Source organism: Pezoporus flaviventris, unplaced genomic scaffold (genome assembly GCF_033815535.1).
Source record: "Pezoporus flaviventris isolate CSIRO_AGI_PZ_B2104156 unplaced genomic scaffold, CSIRO_AGI_Pfla_v1 ptg000002l, whole genome shotgun sequence".
Taxonomy (NCBI): domain Eukaryota; kingdom Metazoa; phylum Chordata; class Aves; order Psittaciformes; family Psittacidae; genus Pezoporus; species Pezoporus flaviventris.
Window position 1 is genome coordinate 51,620,919 of NW_026892550.1, and position 15,657 is coordinate 51,636,575.

General features: G+C 38.5%; 1 protein-coding gene across 2 annotated transcripts in view; it reads left to right on the forward strand.

The window, feature by feature from the left end:
* The first annotated feature begins 3,936 nt into the window (after positions 1 to 3,936).
* Positions 3,937 to 15,657, forward strand: part of SGMS2 (sphingomyelin synthase 2) — a 43,630-nt gene continuing 31,909 nt past the window's right edge. The window contains exon 1 of one of the 2 annotated variants that reach the window (XM_061478342.1): positions 3,937 to 3,968. The gene's annotated coding sequence lies outside the window, so the exon portion shown is untranslated. Of the gene's footprint in view, positions 3,969 to 14,169; positions 14,248 to 15,657 lie in introns of those variants that run through there. The other variant, XM_061478337.1, reaches the window with a different exon arrangement.

Genomic DNA, 15,657 nt, shown 5'->3' on the forward strand with positions numbered 1-15,657 from the left:
TTTCACCCCCAGTCTTGGGTTCTTCATTTTGGTGCCCTTGTTTGGCAGGATACTTATCTCTGGCTATATCCAACTGCCACAGCCGCCACAACCTCCCATCCCTGCTGACAGCTGGATTCATTCCCTTGCAATAGGCATGCCCTCACTGGAGCAAGAGGGAATTTTCTCTCATCTCCCCAGCACTCAGTTGGGTCAGTACCGGCACAGCTATCCGCAGGATTTCTGAGGGGACAGCCCTCAACCTGCGGCTCTGGGGCCTACCGGCCAGGCCTCGCCCCCGCCCTAGGACAGAGGCCACCGGCCGAGTCCCCTAGTCTAACGGCGCAGAGCCACCCGTTGGCGAGCAGCAGCCGAAGGCTCCGACGCGCGAAGGCCCCGGCAGCCGTTGGGCGGCGCGCGGGGGACGGGGAGGGTTAGGGTTAGGCCTAGGCCGTTGGGGCTGGCCGTTGGGGCAGCCCCCGGGGGGCGGCAGCCGGCCCCGCGGAGCCCCTCGGCCGCGGCAGGCCGGGCGGAGAGAGAGGCAGCCGGGGCGGAGGGGGAGCCATGGCCTTTACGAAAGCCTGAAGTCGCCGGGTGGGAGAGGGCCGTGGGGTTTCGGTGCATTAGGACGAGTGGCATCCTATCGCCTCTTAAATAACTTGTCACTCCTGTGCTGCACCCAGGCAAGAAAACCTCACTCTTTTCCTTTTATTTCCAGTTAAACCCTTCGATTCAAAACACAGCAGCCCCCTTCTTCCCACAGAAACTGGCTAGTTTATCTGTGACTCCTCTCTGTGTGTTCTACAACTTCTGCTTTTCCACAGATACTTCACTGTAAGGTCATGACTTGTAAACGCTTCGGGTGGTCTCCTCAGGCAGCCAAACATGCAGGCTGTGCTTTTATTTTAAAGAGAAATGGGGAAAGCATTTGATTACAAAGGATGCTCAGATAGGCCTCTTTAATTTTGATTTCTTCCCACTTTAAACTATAAATATAGCTGAAGATTACAAAGGATCGTAAATACCAAAAGACAACATTTACAATTTTCCACACAGCTACACCCTAAACCAATAATATAAGGAAACCTGTCCAAAACTTTGAAGTGCTGTTATAGTTTGTTATATGACAAAACACTGGGGTTTCTATGTATTTATTTAGCCACCTACCACTCCCTGACCAAGTTTTAAAATCCATTTGTTTGCTATATAGAAAAACATAATATTAAGGGGAGTTGTATTTTCAAGTTATTTGTGTTATACAAACATTAACTGAAAGCAAATTCATGCTAACAATGTGTCTTGTACTTGCATGATAAAATCAAGATCTGCTTTTTTAATCCATTTTTTTTTTGGGGGGGGGAGGAAGCCTTTGATCTGATACACCTAATTTCTCCTTAATTATTTTCCCCCCACTGGATGTTTCTCCTTTGATTCTAGCAAGAAACCTTATTAAAAGTAATTTTCACCTTGCATCCTGTTAAAAAAAGAAAACACAAAAAGGCTAGTAGTTGTGTTTGTGCTCTTTTGGGAGCACATTGGAGGCAGCAGTTTATACAGATGATATAATTCAACCAAATCATGTAATAAAGCAATATGGAGGATTAGAAAGATTTCCTTTCCCTATTTAAATTCTCTGTCACGTGGATTATAGTGCCTCATGCCTTCCAAAATCAGTTTCTATTATTGCAGCTGATGGAATTATATCTGAAGACCAAATAATTTTTTTATTTTTTTATTTTTAGGAATTTGTCAGGTTGCACTGACTGCTTTGTGTTTTAATCTGGTTTATGTTTTCCAAAGTGTATCTCATTTGCAGTTCTCTGTGAAGTTCCCAACCTAAGTGAAATTGTATGCTTGCTTCAGATAGACATCCTACATTGTGATTTCACTTCACAGCATTGTCAGCATCTTTAGTATGAGTTAAATCTCAGATCTCTTCTAGTATAGTTTGGTCTGCTGAAGTTTATGGAGACACCTTAATGAATCTGAATTACCTTGGCCAGGTGCTGGCTGAAGGATCAGGATGTTTATTTCTCAGGAACAAATGGTAAACTTTACCAGCAAGAGTGGACTTGATATTTACTGTGTAATGCAGCTTCTTTTTTTTTGCTGCATTCACAAGAAAGCTATTTGGCTTATATGGGAAAGCTTGACTAGAATCCATTGAAGTCATGTGTAGTTTGGCTGCTAAGGATTTGAGGAAAGCTAAAAGAAAATATTTGGTTTAAACACTGGATTCCAGTGGTGTGTTCTTGGAACAAGAACAAAAATATTTTGCCATTAAATGAAAATATTTTTAATTGCAGGAGAAACCACACTGTATTTGTGATGCCTGCTTGAACCCTTATGTCTACAGAAATGCATTAACAGTAAATTTCAAGTTTTGCATTGGACAGGATTCTTAGTGCAAATAATTCTATATAGTGTGAGGTGTCCCTGCCCATGGCAGGGGGGTTGGAACTAGATGATCTTAAGGTCCTTTCCAACCCTAACTATTCTATGATTCTATGATTCTATCTGCACTAGGTATTATATAATAACTTATTTCTAATATTAATAGGAGCTGTGTTGCCTTGTTTATTGCCTATACATCTAAAATTTGTACTGTGCATCTAAAAATTATTAAAATCCTACTGCTGTGTGCATAGGTGCGTAGCAGCATCAATAGATGTATGCTTCAGGCATCCCTGTACACAGTGTAATAACTGAAGTTGTAAAGTTTAAGTTTTGTGAACTTCCTATAACCATTTTTAAAAAGGAGGTATTTATAGACAAACTAACCTGAAATCTAGTGTTTCTGCAATGGAAAATTGCAGCTAGCAAAGAGCACACTATTATGTCTTCTATAATTTTAGACAAGAAGGGAGTAATGCTAAACCAGTTAAAACCACTAAGCCAACAGCAATTACTCAAGTAATTTACTGAGATTACTCAAGAGCATAAGCGTGGCTATTTGTGAATGTGCCATAGGATTTAGCACACCCCAAAAGAGCTCTCACCTCAGCTCTCAGTTTCCAGTGAACAAAGTAGAATTTTCCAGTAGGGCTGCTTTCCCTATAGCATGTATGTATTAGATTCAGCAGGGGCTTAATGGAATTATGGCATGCTACTAATGCTGCACATCAATTAATTTGCCTAAAATTATTGAATAATATTCAAACTTTTGTAATGGTAGCAATGAAGATGAAACTAAGACCTTCCATGAAGGGGAAAGAAAAGCTTTAGGAACAATACTGTCCATATGGCTTTCAGTGTTCCGTATTAGACACCTGAAGAAGGTAGGTTTTTTGAGATGTAATACTCCCCCAAAAACTGATAATGTCTAAAAGCTTCTTGACTCAATCATCATTGCAGCCAAGACATTAAGTAGTGTGTATGTGCAGGCTGCACCACTTTAGGAACAGTCAAGAGAATGCTTCTTGTTGGTGTTTAAGAAACTACCACTGATGACAATCCAGATCATGGTTCCCCTTCCAATACAAAAAATTGAGTTGGTGATACATGCTGTGAGGAAGACAATAAGACTGAATATGACATGAGATACCGTTTGTTACTGTTCACTTATGTCAATGTTTGGTTATTGGAGCACAGCTTGAATCCTTGAAGAGTTAGCTGTGTGAATGTGTGTAAATATCACAGAATCATAGAATAGTTAGGGTTGGAAAGGACATTAAGATCATCTAGTTCAAACACCCCTATATAATTACTTAATAATAAATAATGAATGTTTAATATGTAAATATGTGGAATCAGACTATCCAAGAGAAGGCTGCAGTAGGACACTTAAGCCAAATGGTACACCCATAACTATTTGAGTAACATTGATCTATTTTTATATTTATAAATGTGATCTACCTAAAGACAAGTTACATGGGAGTTTATGGGGCAACTGAAAAGTAGTGGGCTTTGTATTGTAATTATTAACATAGATTTTATTGATCTCCTCCCTCTTCACAGGTCTTTCCGGACATGCTTCACTAAAATGGAGGGTGAGTAAATATATCTGGATTTGGTACAGAGTAGTAAAACTGAAATCAGACAGTCCAAACTGAACTCCATTTTCCAGCTTCTAATCCATTTACCACCTGAACAGTACAGCTTTAATTATAGTAACATGATTTGTAACAACAGTAAGTACTAGGTAAGGCTATGCTAGATCTGGAGCAATACATAACAAGAAAGTAAAAAAAAACAAAACAAAAAAAAAACAAAAAAAAAAAACAACATAAAACACAAAACCAAAAAACAGTGCAGGTTTAACTTCCAGACTTTGAAGTCCAAAAGACTCCATAGCACAAACTGAAATGCTGGACTGCCTTGAGTGTTTCCTGAGAAGTTAACAGTGTTAAGGCATCTTGAGAAACACCTTCAAATTCAGCTGGTTTTACATGCTCTACTATGTAATCCCTTTAAAGTCATCATGCAATAATAGTGCTTTATATGTAACTTTTTTTTTTTCTCATGGATATACTTAACCTAATCCTCCAGTGTCTTATATGCTATAGAAAGTGAACAGAAAAAATTGTATATTGAAACTGGAGTCATAGACATTGTAGAGCTGTAGAGTTACGTCTGCAGAGTCTTGAAGAAAAACTCAAAGTAGATTGAAATGAACTAGCTCAGGTACGGGAAGTAGCGTAGCCATGGCAGCAAGGAATTCAGTGTCAGCTCTAAAATCTGCCTGTAAAGGTAAGTAAATATTTGGACAACTTGTTGGCACAGGGTTCTTCTGCTACAACAGTTAGACTACACTATTTTATATGCTGCTCAGGGTGATCTCAGCCTAAGAAGATAGAACAGCTGTACTTTTTGGCTGCCTAATGTCCGGCGCAACAGGCTTGGAAGTGCTCATGTAAAGAAGAACTGAAAAACTATACTAGTTTTCTATAAGTATCTGTGTAGTAATCTTTCAGTCAAAAAATGTGACGTGGTAACAGATGCTTATTCCTAGTCTTGAGCTGTCAGTACCTTCCCCCCTCCCAGTACTCAAGTATCCCACTCACACTGTAGAGGAAGTGATAATTATCATATCTTCCAATGAATATTACTGGTTCTTGTATGCATATGTTTTCTATAAACAATGTGGTTACATGTTCATGTAATTACTCAGATGATCACTTTACGAACTTAATTTTGTTTCTGTGCTGTTAATCTGAGGAATCTGAGAAGACTAGTGATTTTGGCCAGTACTGTTTCAGAGTGCCTGTTGAAGGCCTGATTCCTTTCCTCTTGGAAACTGCAAACCTGGATCATTTTATTGAGTAGCTTTATAGTGCAGCCTCTACTCAGGAATGTACATGCAGTAGGACACTATTCAACTTGATGAAGAGTGTTGGCCTCAAGCCCCTATGACTGATACTTAATATCCACATGGTTTTGTTTCCTGCCCTGAAACAATATAAACCTGCTAGCACTTCTGGGGCAAAGAGATACCCCATTAAGTTGCCTTCTGAGACCTGTTACCTAAACTTTGCACCGCTGCGTTTATATTCAGTGTCTGAGGGTGTGTTTTACATGAGGATGGAGTTATTATTAGCAACAAATGATTGTTAGAAATCACTATAGCTAAGCCAGCTGACTTCACAATTCCGGTGCCCTTAAAATGGATTTCTGCAAAGGTTTTTTTCCAGAATCTAATGTGGTTTAGACATGAATAATTTACAGGCTTCTTTTATGAGACACCACAAAGGATCGATACAGATATAAAACATATCCACTACTGTATATGCCAGCTATTGCAAAATGCCGTGCTGTTCTTTTCACAGAACAAATTGCAAAGACATGCACCAATTCAATACAGATTATTTTCTTTAAATCATACAAGCTATCCATTAATTGAGCAGGTAAAAGTGATTTTTTGTTCTTTTATTTTTTTCTAATTATAAAGTCAGATACCAAAAAAAAAAAAAAAGTTGCTTTCAGTGCTCAGCTTAGGGAACAATAATGGCTGTTAAGTTCTCAGGGTTTATTTCTATTTAGTCTATTTACTATCTTTGTACACATGCTAATAGTTAGAACCTGTGTTTCCATAAGGGGGTAGCAAGGTGTTTGATACTTATTTTTTTCATATTTATGCTTCTGTGTACTTACACACAAAAGAAAACTGGACATCAGGAAATGTGGTTATTTAGATGGCCTATACTTATTTGACTCTACAGTTAAAAATAGCCAGGAAAATGCACAGAAATGCCTTTGTGAACATCCAAGTTCTAAAAAGTAAATAGATCAGTTTTATACTGTTATAATTAGCCTTCAAAATTAATATTGATGTGAAAGGTGATAGCTGGCTCCATCTAGAATGATTTGGATCTGATTTGAAAGTTCTGCATTTGAGACAGAAGGTTTCTAACTGAGGCAATTCACATAAGGAGAATTTAGGAGAATCTAGAATACAGTGATGCCCTAGTATGTAACCTGAAAATTTATTTGACATTGATTTCTAACTGGAATCTAGTTGGTTAATCTCAAAAAGTGAACAAAAACCACCGTAAGTGGTTAGTTGCTGTAAACAGCAACCTTTTAAGATAGATTACATTTACCACACACCCAGCATTCATGGTTTTTACTGCGAAACCTCAAACTTTTTTCTAGAATATGTACGTGCAGAGTTTACCACCCACCAATACAATGTATCATCATAGTCAAGATTTGCCTGGTTCTAAAAATAGCTTAAAATAGGTATTTTTTCAACTTCTTTAAGTTTGGAGAAAATAAATGTTCAGAAATAACTCTTATAGTCAAAACGTAAATTTTGCCAAACTCCTGAATCTGACAGGTTTTACTAGTTCTTGAGTTTCAGTGATGAACCAACACATGATTTACTGTTGGGGTAAACAGTTTGTATAGTATCAAATGTGTGACTATGTGGAGTATATAGATGTATATGTAGATTTCCCCAGGTCTGGTTATAATTGTTAAAATTCAAGTAACAATATGCACCTACACTTTCATTTGACCTTGGCTGTTATCAGTGTTTTAAACCACATTCCTCTACTGCCTCTGCTCCTAAGGGATTCCCCTACTGCATTTTATATTCTGGATTGAAACTACTCTTACCCAGCTGCCCTATGGGGTACATATTTCTATATGATATTGGAATGACTCAGCACTCTCTAGCCATAGCGTTTTTCCTAAGAATTTAATCCAGTTTAAAAAGGTTTTTTAAATTGATAATTTCACTGAGCTGATTTAAAGTACAGACACAAATAGCTTTTTTTCTCATAGCAAAGGAAACGGTAAATTTTAGCACTTACGTAGTATTGAGTTCCAGGGGAGGAGGGGTTTGGGTTTAAGGGTGTCAAGAACCCCTTTAATTGACTTTGCCATTCAAGGAAACTGTAATGTCAAACTTAGTTGATGGTATAAAATGCTAGTTCTTCAGAATAAAAGCATTTTTACCCTTACCTTGCATCCTGTTTTTAAAGATGAGAATGTCTTCAGCAACTGAAAGAACTTAAATTGGCAAAACCAGCAAACATCCTTAGTGGTCATATATATGAGATCATAATCACTGTTAAAACTGAACATTTAAGAAGTTAAATTGCCTTTCCCTACCTGTACTGTGTTATCTGCACTTGATGTTTCATGCAAAATATTCACAAAGTGCACACACTTAGCTGTGCTTTTAATATTTTTTTTTTAATTTGTTTATTCATTAACATTTTATCCTGGTGTTTGGTGGAAAACAGAATCCAAAAAAATATTTTCAATCGTAATAAGAAAGCATATCAGTTATTAAATGTCAACATTGTTTATCAGAGCTCTTTTTTTAGCTTTAACTACCTGACAGTATTTTTATTTAAAAAATCAAAAGTGTTTAATGTTTTAATCAGATGGTTACTAGAGATGTGACATTAGTTTACATGGTCTGAGTGGTTACTTCTTACTCAGCAAACATGCATTCTTGGCTTGCTGCAATGTTTAGTAAAATGTGTTTGTGTAAAATACTATGGAAGGTGATGCAAAATAGTTTTTCCTTCATACTGTAATTATCTGGTGATTACAAGTAGGGATTGTTAAAAGTATAAGAGGTAAATGCTAAATAGAAGGAGAAAATGTCCCAGTTAAGAGGTTAAGCACTAGAATTTCCTGACAAACCGCTATGGATTCTGCATACTTTGAAATACTCAAAACTCAACTGGACAGTCCTAAGTAACTTGACAGAGCTCTACGTTTAGCCCTACTGCATGACCTCCTTAGGTGTCTTCTAACCTAAACTCAGCTGTGGTTTACAGTCAACTGTCTGTGCCCTAATTTACCTTATGTTTCAGTCACAGGAAAAGATGGAAGTACTGTAGACCAGATAATTTATAAAAGAAAATGGATACTCAGTATAAATTTATGTTTTTGTTTCCACTTGTACTATTTTAAAACTTAGTTTCCAGACTGACTTGTTTGAAATACATTTTTTAATGTGTTTATAGGCTGAGCTGCTCTGTATTAACTCTGAAAAAAAAGGCATTTATCATGGAAAGCATGAGCCAGAGTTAATTTTAGAGGTGATAGCAAATGCTGCTGTTATAAAGCCTATTTTCCTGTTTATGGTAAGAACAGATCTTCTCTTTTTGTTGTACTTATTATCTTGCCAAAAAAAGAGGTCATTAGCAAGGTGAATCTCTGTTTAGTACTGCTGTAAATACAATTTTAGGAAATACAGCTGCTGTACAATACAAGTTTTCAGATGAAAACCTGTGAAATATTCAGATAGTTACAGAAGCAGTATTTTAGTCCCATTACTGTTATTGATGTTGTTTGTATTTGATATGAGGGATGTCAAGAATTTGTTTTTCTTTCCTAGAAACCATATGGGAAATATTGGTCAAACACAGAGAGGTACCTGCAGTTTCTCTTACACAGTTAACTTCTGTAGACTAAGAAGAGGTTTTCTAAAAGCTGAAGTGGTTGCAATTAATAAAAGCCATTTAGGTGTCTTAGCTGAGCTCAGATTAGCAGTACTTAAATAATACAAGCAATATACCCATATAAAACCTAAACAAACAAAACCCCAACCTATTTTGAATATAATCGTGCAAACCCCTGGGAAGCCCACGAATATATAATATGGACAAACTTAATTTTTCACCCCATACTCAGTAATACAAGTGCAGAAGTACAGTCAGTTTTCTAGGTTTTCACTTTTAGGTGAGGATCTCAAAAATATTTTTAAAAATGGAGAGATAAGAGAAAATTAAGGTGTTTTTTTTTTCTTTCCCCAAAATATATATGTATAAACTTATTTGAGTGTTTCAAAATACAGTCCCAGCCCATCAAAATCTTTGATAAAGGAGGCTGGTCCCAGGTCCCTTGTAACTGGGCTGTCAAAAAACAGTGAAAATTCTTATATAATAAATAATTAGAAGCAATTTGCCCAACATCACAATGCAGAGCTGGAAATAGAATTCTAGTCTTCTATTTAAAAATCCTAAGACAAAGACTAGATTTACAGTGTTCCCTATCTTCTACACATTTGGGGATTTCTTTTTTTTTTTTTGGCAGGCTAACAAAGCTTAGCATAGCACTGTGGGCTTATGTGGCCTTCTTTCCCTCTGTAGCATTCTTGGAACAATGTTGTAACAGGATGATGCTAAAAGGATTTTTCCAGCACTTTCTGATTCTGAAATTGCTTCTCATACTTCATATACCAGAAGTCTGATCTGTCTCACGTCTGTGCAAGCATGTGCACGGCTACTATCCCTGTTACTAGTACGTTTGAAGTCTGGGCTTATTTCAAAATGTTTAATCCAGTTCCTCATTAAATACTTATCTATAGATTTAGTAGATAATCAGAGAAGAGAATGAATTTGTCAGAAGAAAAACTTTACTGAGTACCCAGCAGCAGCCTTCCAATGTGTAAGAGAAAATTACCAACCAAGAGTCTGATGTCAGGCTCTCTACAGAGGGGCAAGGAAAGAGAATGAGAAACAGCAATCTGAAATCGAGAAAGCGAGTTCCATCTAGATAAAAAGAAAATGTATTTCAGTATGATGATATTTAAGCATTGGAGTGGGTTCCCCAGGGAAACTGTGAGGTCTGAGAGGCTGAGACCCAACTGGACAAAGCTGTGGGCAGCCTCGCCTGAATTTGGTGTTGACAAGGGTTTGAGGAGGAGGTTGAAATCGGTGGCCTCCAGAGGTCGATTCCTGCCTGATTGTCTGATTTGATTTGCAGCTAACCCTGGCACTGAATGTGACAACTTTTTAACAGGCAGCATGCAGGAGTACTTAAGAGTTTAGGACAGGAAACAAGATGTAACTCTGATCCTCTCAAGGAAAATTTAGCTAAGTAGAGAAGATGTAGGCAGATTGCCTCCTGTGGCTTAATTCTGTGTTTTTGCAATATTTTCCTGTTATTCTCATTAGCCTTTTCCTCAACATTTCTGTGAAGAAATTAACAAAATTATAAAATAATGTTTAGAAAATACAAGCATGAAGCAGAGAGGAAATCTGAGATGTGAGTGAGAGTGCATAATAGGTGGTTATGGGGTTGTTGGTGGTTTTTTTTTTAGAAACACCCACAGGTACTGCAGGTTTTCCAGACAGACTAGAAAAATGTTTGTCTGGAGTTATTTCTATTAGGTGATAACAAAGGCTGCTTTTGTTTGAGAGAAATATGTTAAAAAGCTGCTTCTTTTCATTAATTACATTTGGTCAGTAACTCCATAGAGATACTATTGTCAGGGCTGTGGATGCCAACACTTTCTCATAGCAGTTATCCCTGAACTGGCACACCTCAGCTCAGTGCATCATTAATCAGCATCAATTATATTCAGACTAGATTCCCATCAGTTTCAGGTTGCAGAATACTCTTCCAATGCCTTATTACTTTCTGTTGCCTTTCCTAGTGTGTGCAGCCTTGGTGACATCTATATTTACAACTCATTCTGATTTATTTATAAGAGCAGAATAAGAATCTCCACTGTTAACAATGAAGACATCTCTAAGGTCTGCCTACATATAAACGTGTGATGCCTAAAGGCAAGATGATGCTATGGCATTTTCCATTGAGACATTTCATGGAAAACTGTCAAGCCTCCTCACCTGAGATCTGCTGAGATTTGCCCCTCTTCTCACACTAGAGACTTGAGAAGACTCTTCATCTTTTTTCTCATTGGATTTTAGGAAGAACCCTTCTCCCTGTATTAAGACTCATCCTTTCTGCATCCTCCTCCAAATCAGTTAAAAAATATGAATCAAAGGAAAAGACACTTCAGAACACATTTTTACAACAGTAAATGTACATTTGGCAGGACAGAACACTACCCAGAACCTTTTACTTTGGCTTCATGACATCAGAAGCCATCTAGTCACATCTGTGCAAACTGGCACAAAGACTCATTGGGAAGTACTTTTCAGTCTAAAAATTCATCCATTAACCAACATTTTCCCAACTGGGCCCCTTGCACCAGATCTCTTGGTCATGACTTTCCATGAGTAGAACCAGGGCATTTTGCTTCCATGTAAGAATAAGCCCAAAATTATTTCTGGATACATTTCAAATACAGTGGAACAAAGGTTCACATAGAACTTTTCATCAGACTCATTTACCTTTTGATTCCTCTGAAGCAGAAGATGTGTTGAAGCCCTGTTAATATACAGAATATCAAAAGAAGCATGTCATATTTAAAATTCAGAACTGATGAGTCAGCTCTGTCTTTTGCTTCGTATCTCTAAGGTTCATGACTCATTCATGTACTTGAATGATGTCTGTCAGAATGTTTTTAGATGTTATTTTTTAGTCTTGCACAAAGTAATATTGAGATTTCATTTGAGACTATTTTGTATGCCTTCTGGTATTTTTCCTCAACCCTTTTTAAGCTCTTGGAGAAATAAGCATGGGATTGTACTAGTATCTTCTGTATTTGAGGAGCATCACAACCAACACACACACCCCTAAAAAAAAAAAGGCACTAAAAGCAGCCTTCTGTTGGTGTTCAGTGCATTAATTAATTAAGGCTAGTTGCTGGTCCTTTTATTTAAAAGGAGAAAAAGCATCTCCTCTTATGCTAGCCAGAAAGAAAACAAAAAGTAAGTACTTTAGAAAGGTAAGTAGATAAACAGCTAGAATAGAAGGATCTTTTCTCATTTCTGTCCTTTTCCCAGCTTTTATTGATGCTGCCATTGTGCCTCTTCTGAAGCTTCTTGCGCTGCCAGCTACCACAGCCAGGGCGACAGGTTAGACGGGAGGTTATCCCAGTATGACAGATCTCTCCAAATGTTCCATACTGAATTTACATTCGGATGCTAACAGCAGCCACTTTTTTTAAAGGAAAAAAAAAAGTAGGCCACCTGTCCCTCATGCGATTTTGTCAGCTGCTTAGGTTTAAAAATAGTTTCTGCTAAAAGAAAAAAAAAAAAGTCTTCATACTAATAGAATCCTAAATATACAATAATGAGATAAAAATTATATTGCTTATAAAGTTGAATGGGGAGTGGGTAAATCTTACCAGGTTTGGATTGTTCATTCACATTCCAGTCTTTTCCCTCTATTTTTTATCTCCTTTCCCAGCTGAATAAGATAAAATTCTCCTTCATAGAAAAAATCACACACACAGACAAAAAGAGATCATCTAGCAACTCCTATTCAGCTACTGTCAGTCTGTGTTAAAATTTAGGAGTTTTTTGTTCTGCATTTCTGGGTAAAAGTCCTGTAAACTTTTGTGGGAGAGGATACTTGCTAGAAGTCAAGAGGTTTAGCACAACTATTCTGCTTCAGATGGGCCTGCTGCAAAAAAATCCTAAGGCTGAGAAATGAAAAGGAAGCTACACAGGGATGATGATAAGTTAAGAGAGGAAAACCATTTAGAAGCATGGAGAGACGATAAAGTAGATAAGGCTGAATAGCAAAGAACTATAATGGGCTAATTCAGCTGTGAGTTGACTTTGTGATGGTTGTTACAGCTAAGCAGTCTTCTTTTAATTTTCATGCATTTAATGTCATATGCAGAAATTCTTCCAATGTTACAGAAAAGCCTTAATAAGCCTTTTCAGCTGCCTAGCATCATTCTTCTTATCTACTAGGTGTTTTCAGAAATGTTACCTCTTTTCCTAAAGAGGTTGAGAATATTTCCTGTACTTCTGCTCAGTGCAGTTTCCTAGAATCACCTTGAGTTTTGGACTTGCAGATAGAGACAATCAGAATTTATTTTTATTGTTCCCTGATTTCCGATTTCCCCCTACACCCTTTGTCAAGTAAGAAGCTGTGCTCTTAGAATTTATTCTGAAGCCTTGTTTCCTTCAAGAAAAGCATTTCTTCAAATGCTGCTGTTGTGTATAGAAAACTCTGAAGCTGGAGGCAGTGATTTTGGATACATATATTTTTAGATAGAAAATCAGTTTTTGGCTTCAGTCTTAAGGGAAGCTGGTTTAAAGAATCTGAACCAGTTCTCTTCTTTCATAGCTTCTGAAGCATGGCTGATTTCATACAGTTTGAATACTAAAAGCATTACCAAAACCAAACAAACAGTCATCCCCTCCGAACCCCACCCCGTAATAGTATCCAAAGGAAAAAAGTAGGATAAATTTGTGATACGGTTTTTCCTGCTTATTTAAGTGAAATATTGAGCAGAAAATGCAAGGTTTGTTTTCAGTTACTGCTTTGTTAAAAAAAAACAAACAAACAACCCACACTGTAGTCTAAATCAGTTTTTCCCATGAGCTTAAGCAGGGAGTATAAATTCTACAGAGTTTCAGCATTTTTTTAACTGAAATTATCCAAGGATGTTCTCAAGAACATGTAAGACTTTGGAAAAAACAGTTTGGAAAACAGTATCTCTGCTCAGCTTTTGATTATGAAAACAGCTAATACAGTGTTTTGAGGAATGTAAACTGTATGAGGTACCAAGATTAGGCAAATGGGAAACAACAATCACAGCATCTGTAAATCTCGGGAATTAGCAGAGAGTATCTGGAGGAAGCCTCTGCCCTTCAGAGGTGCTTCAAGCAGCCCCAGGCTGGACACTGGGAAGCGCAGCCTCATTGACCAGGCAGCGAGCGGCATCCAACAGCAGCCCGCCACCGCGAGGGCTCGCCAGCCCGCCGCACGCCGCCGGTCAGGAGGCAGCCGAGCCACCCGGCGGGGCCAGCAGCCGAGCAGGGCCGGGCACGTGCGGGGCGGTCTGTCTGTGTGTCCCGGACAGGCCATTGGCCTGCCGCCGCTTCCCGCCTCCTTTGAAAGCTTGGGAAGGGCGGGCGGCCCCAGCACCTCGGCAGTCGGGCGGCAGGGGCGGGTCGGGACGGGAGCGGAGCGCCGGGCTGGAGCGGGAGGCCGCAGGTAATCCCCGGGGAGCCTGGGGGCGGCTGCGTGCTTCACTCGGAGATGTCCCTCAGGAGGATCGAGGGCGGGTTCGGTTGACTTTCGTGAGCTTCACTGGGGTCTGTTTCCTCACGGGTCTTCTTCCAGAGTGGTAGCGTTCATCAGTTTCCTAAGTTTGTACGGTCAGCATAGCAGGGCTTGCTTTGGCAGCTTAGTGCTTTATAATAAGTAGTGTTCTTTGCATATTTATTTGGTTTCAGCTTCAACTGACTTGTTAAGGTAGGCTTGCTAAGTAGCTGAGCTTGTGGTTGTACTAGCAGTGATGATTTACAGATGGGTTTTTTAAGGCACTAACTTCTACAATACATGGTGGTTGATTCTCCATCACTGGGCACTTTTTGAGATGAACACCAGACAGGGTGCTGGTAGGGTGCTAGTCCACATGATGCTTTATCATACTTTGGACCATACGATCCTTGAGGTCCCTTCCAACCTGGTATTCTATGATGCAATAGGTAGGGCAGTGCTTTTGAACTGTGATTCTGATGAAGTAGTAATGGGAAAACTTGTCTTAGGTTTGGGTTTTTTTTTTTTTTGTACTGTCTTTTGATCTACTTGATCAGTTGCCAAAAAATAGTGACATTGATGGTGTTAAAATGATTAGCTGGAGACAAAAAAAATTATATAATCACTGAAATGCATCTAATTTCAAAATGGTGGAACTTTTGTTGGGTGATGTTAAGCATTTAGTAAGTGTATGCTGATGAAGAATCTCTTGTGAATTGATATTCTGTGTACATTTGACTGATCTCCTGTTTCCCCTTTGAAAGAATTTATTCTTTCATAATTGGATGGAAATAATAAATCATTCTGGAGTTACTCCCATTAGTTTCAAGGTAGGAGTATCAACTAGCACCTTCTTAGATATAATAGGGCTGCTGTGAGAACCAGTATACAGAATGTAGTGTTAGGCCTGTATAGAGGTAGTTTGCAGGATTGCCCTGATTAATACCCTACTTGAAGAAAAAGCAATGAAGAATTATGCAGGGTTGTACTTATGGGGAAGTATGGGACACATAAGTATAAAATACCAATGTATGTTTTCATCTGTCCTTAACACAGCTGTAATAGGGGCTACAAAGATGTGTGAGCTCATTAGAACATTAGTTCTGAAACTACTTAAGCTGAGCACAGATACATGGTTCTTCCCTATCAGATTTCTGCATAGATGTCTGCTATGGCTTGACAAGCCATAAAAGCACAAGCAGATTTTTTTTTTTTTTTTTTTTTGTACTACTGCTTAACTCTGTCTATAAACTGTAAAGTCAGCCTGAACTAGAAACTCCCCTATGGTTCTTGCTTTCTCTCCTACCCCTGCCAAACCTCATCTTGCAGGTTCAGTTCTGTCCTGTGGTAGAACTAAGCAGG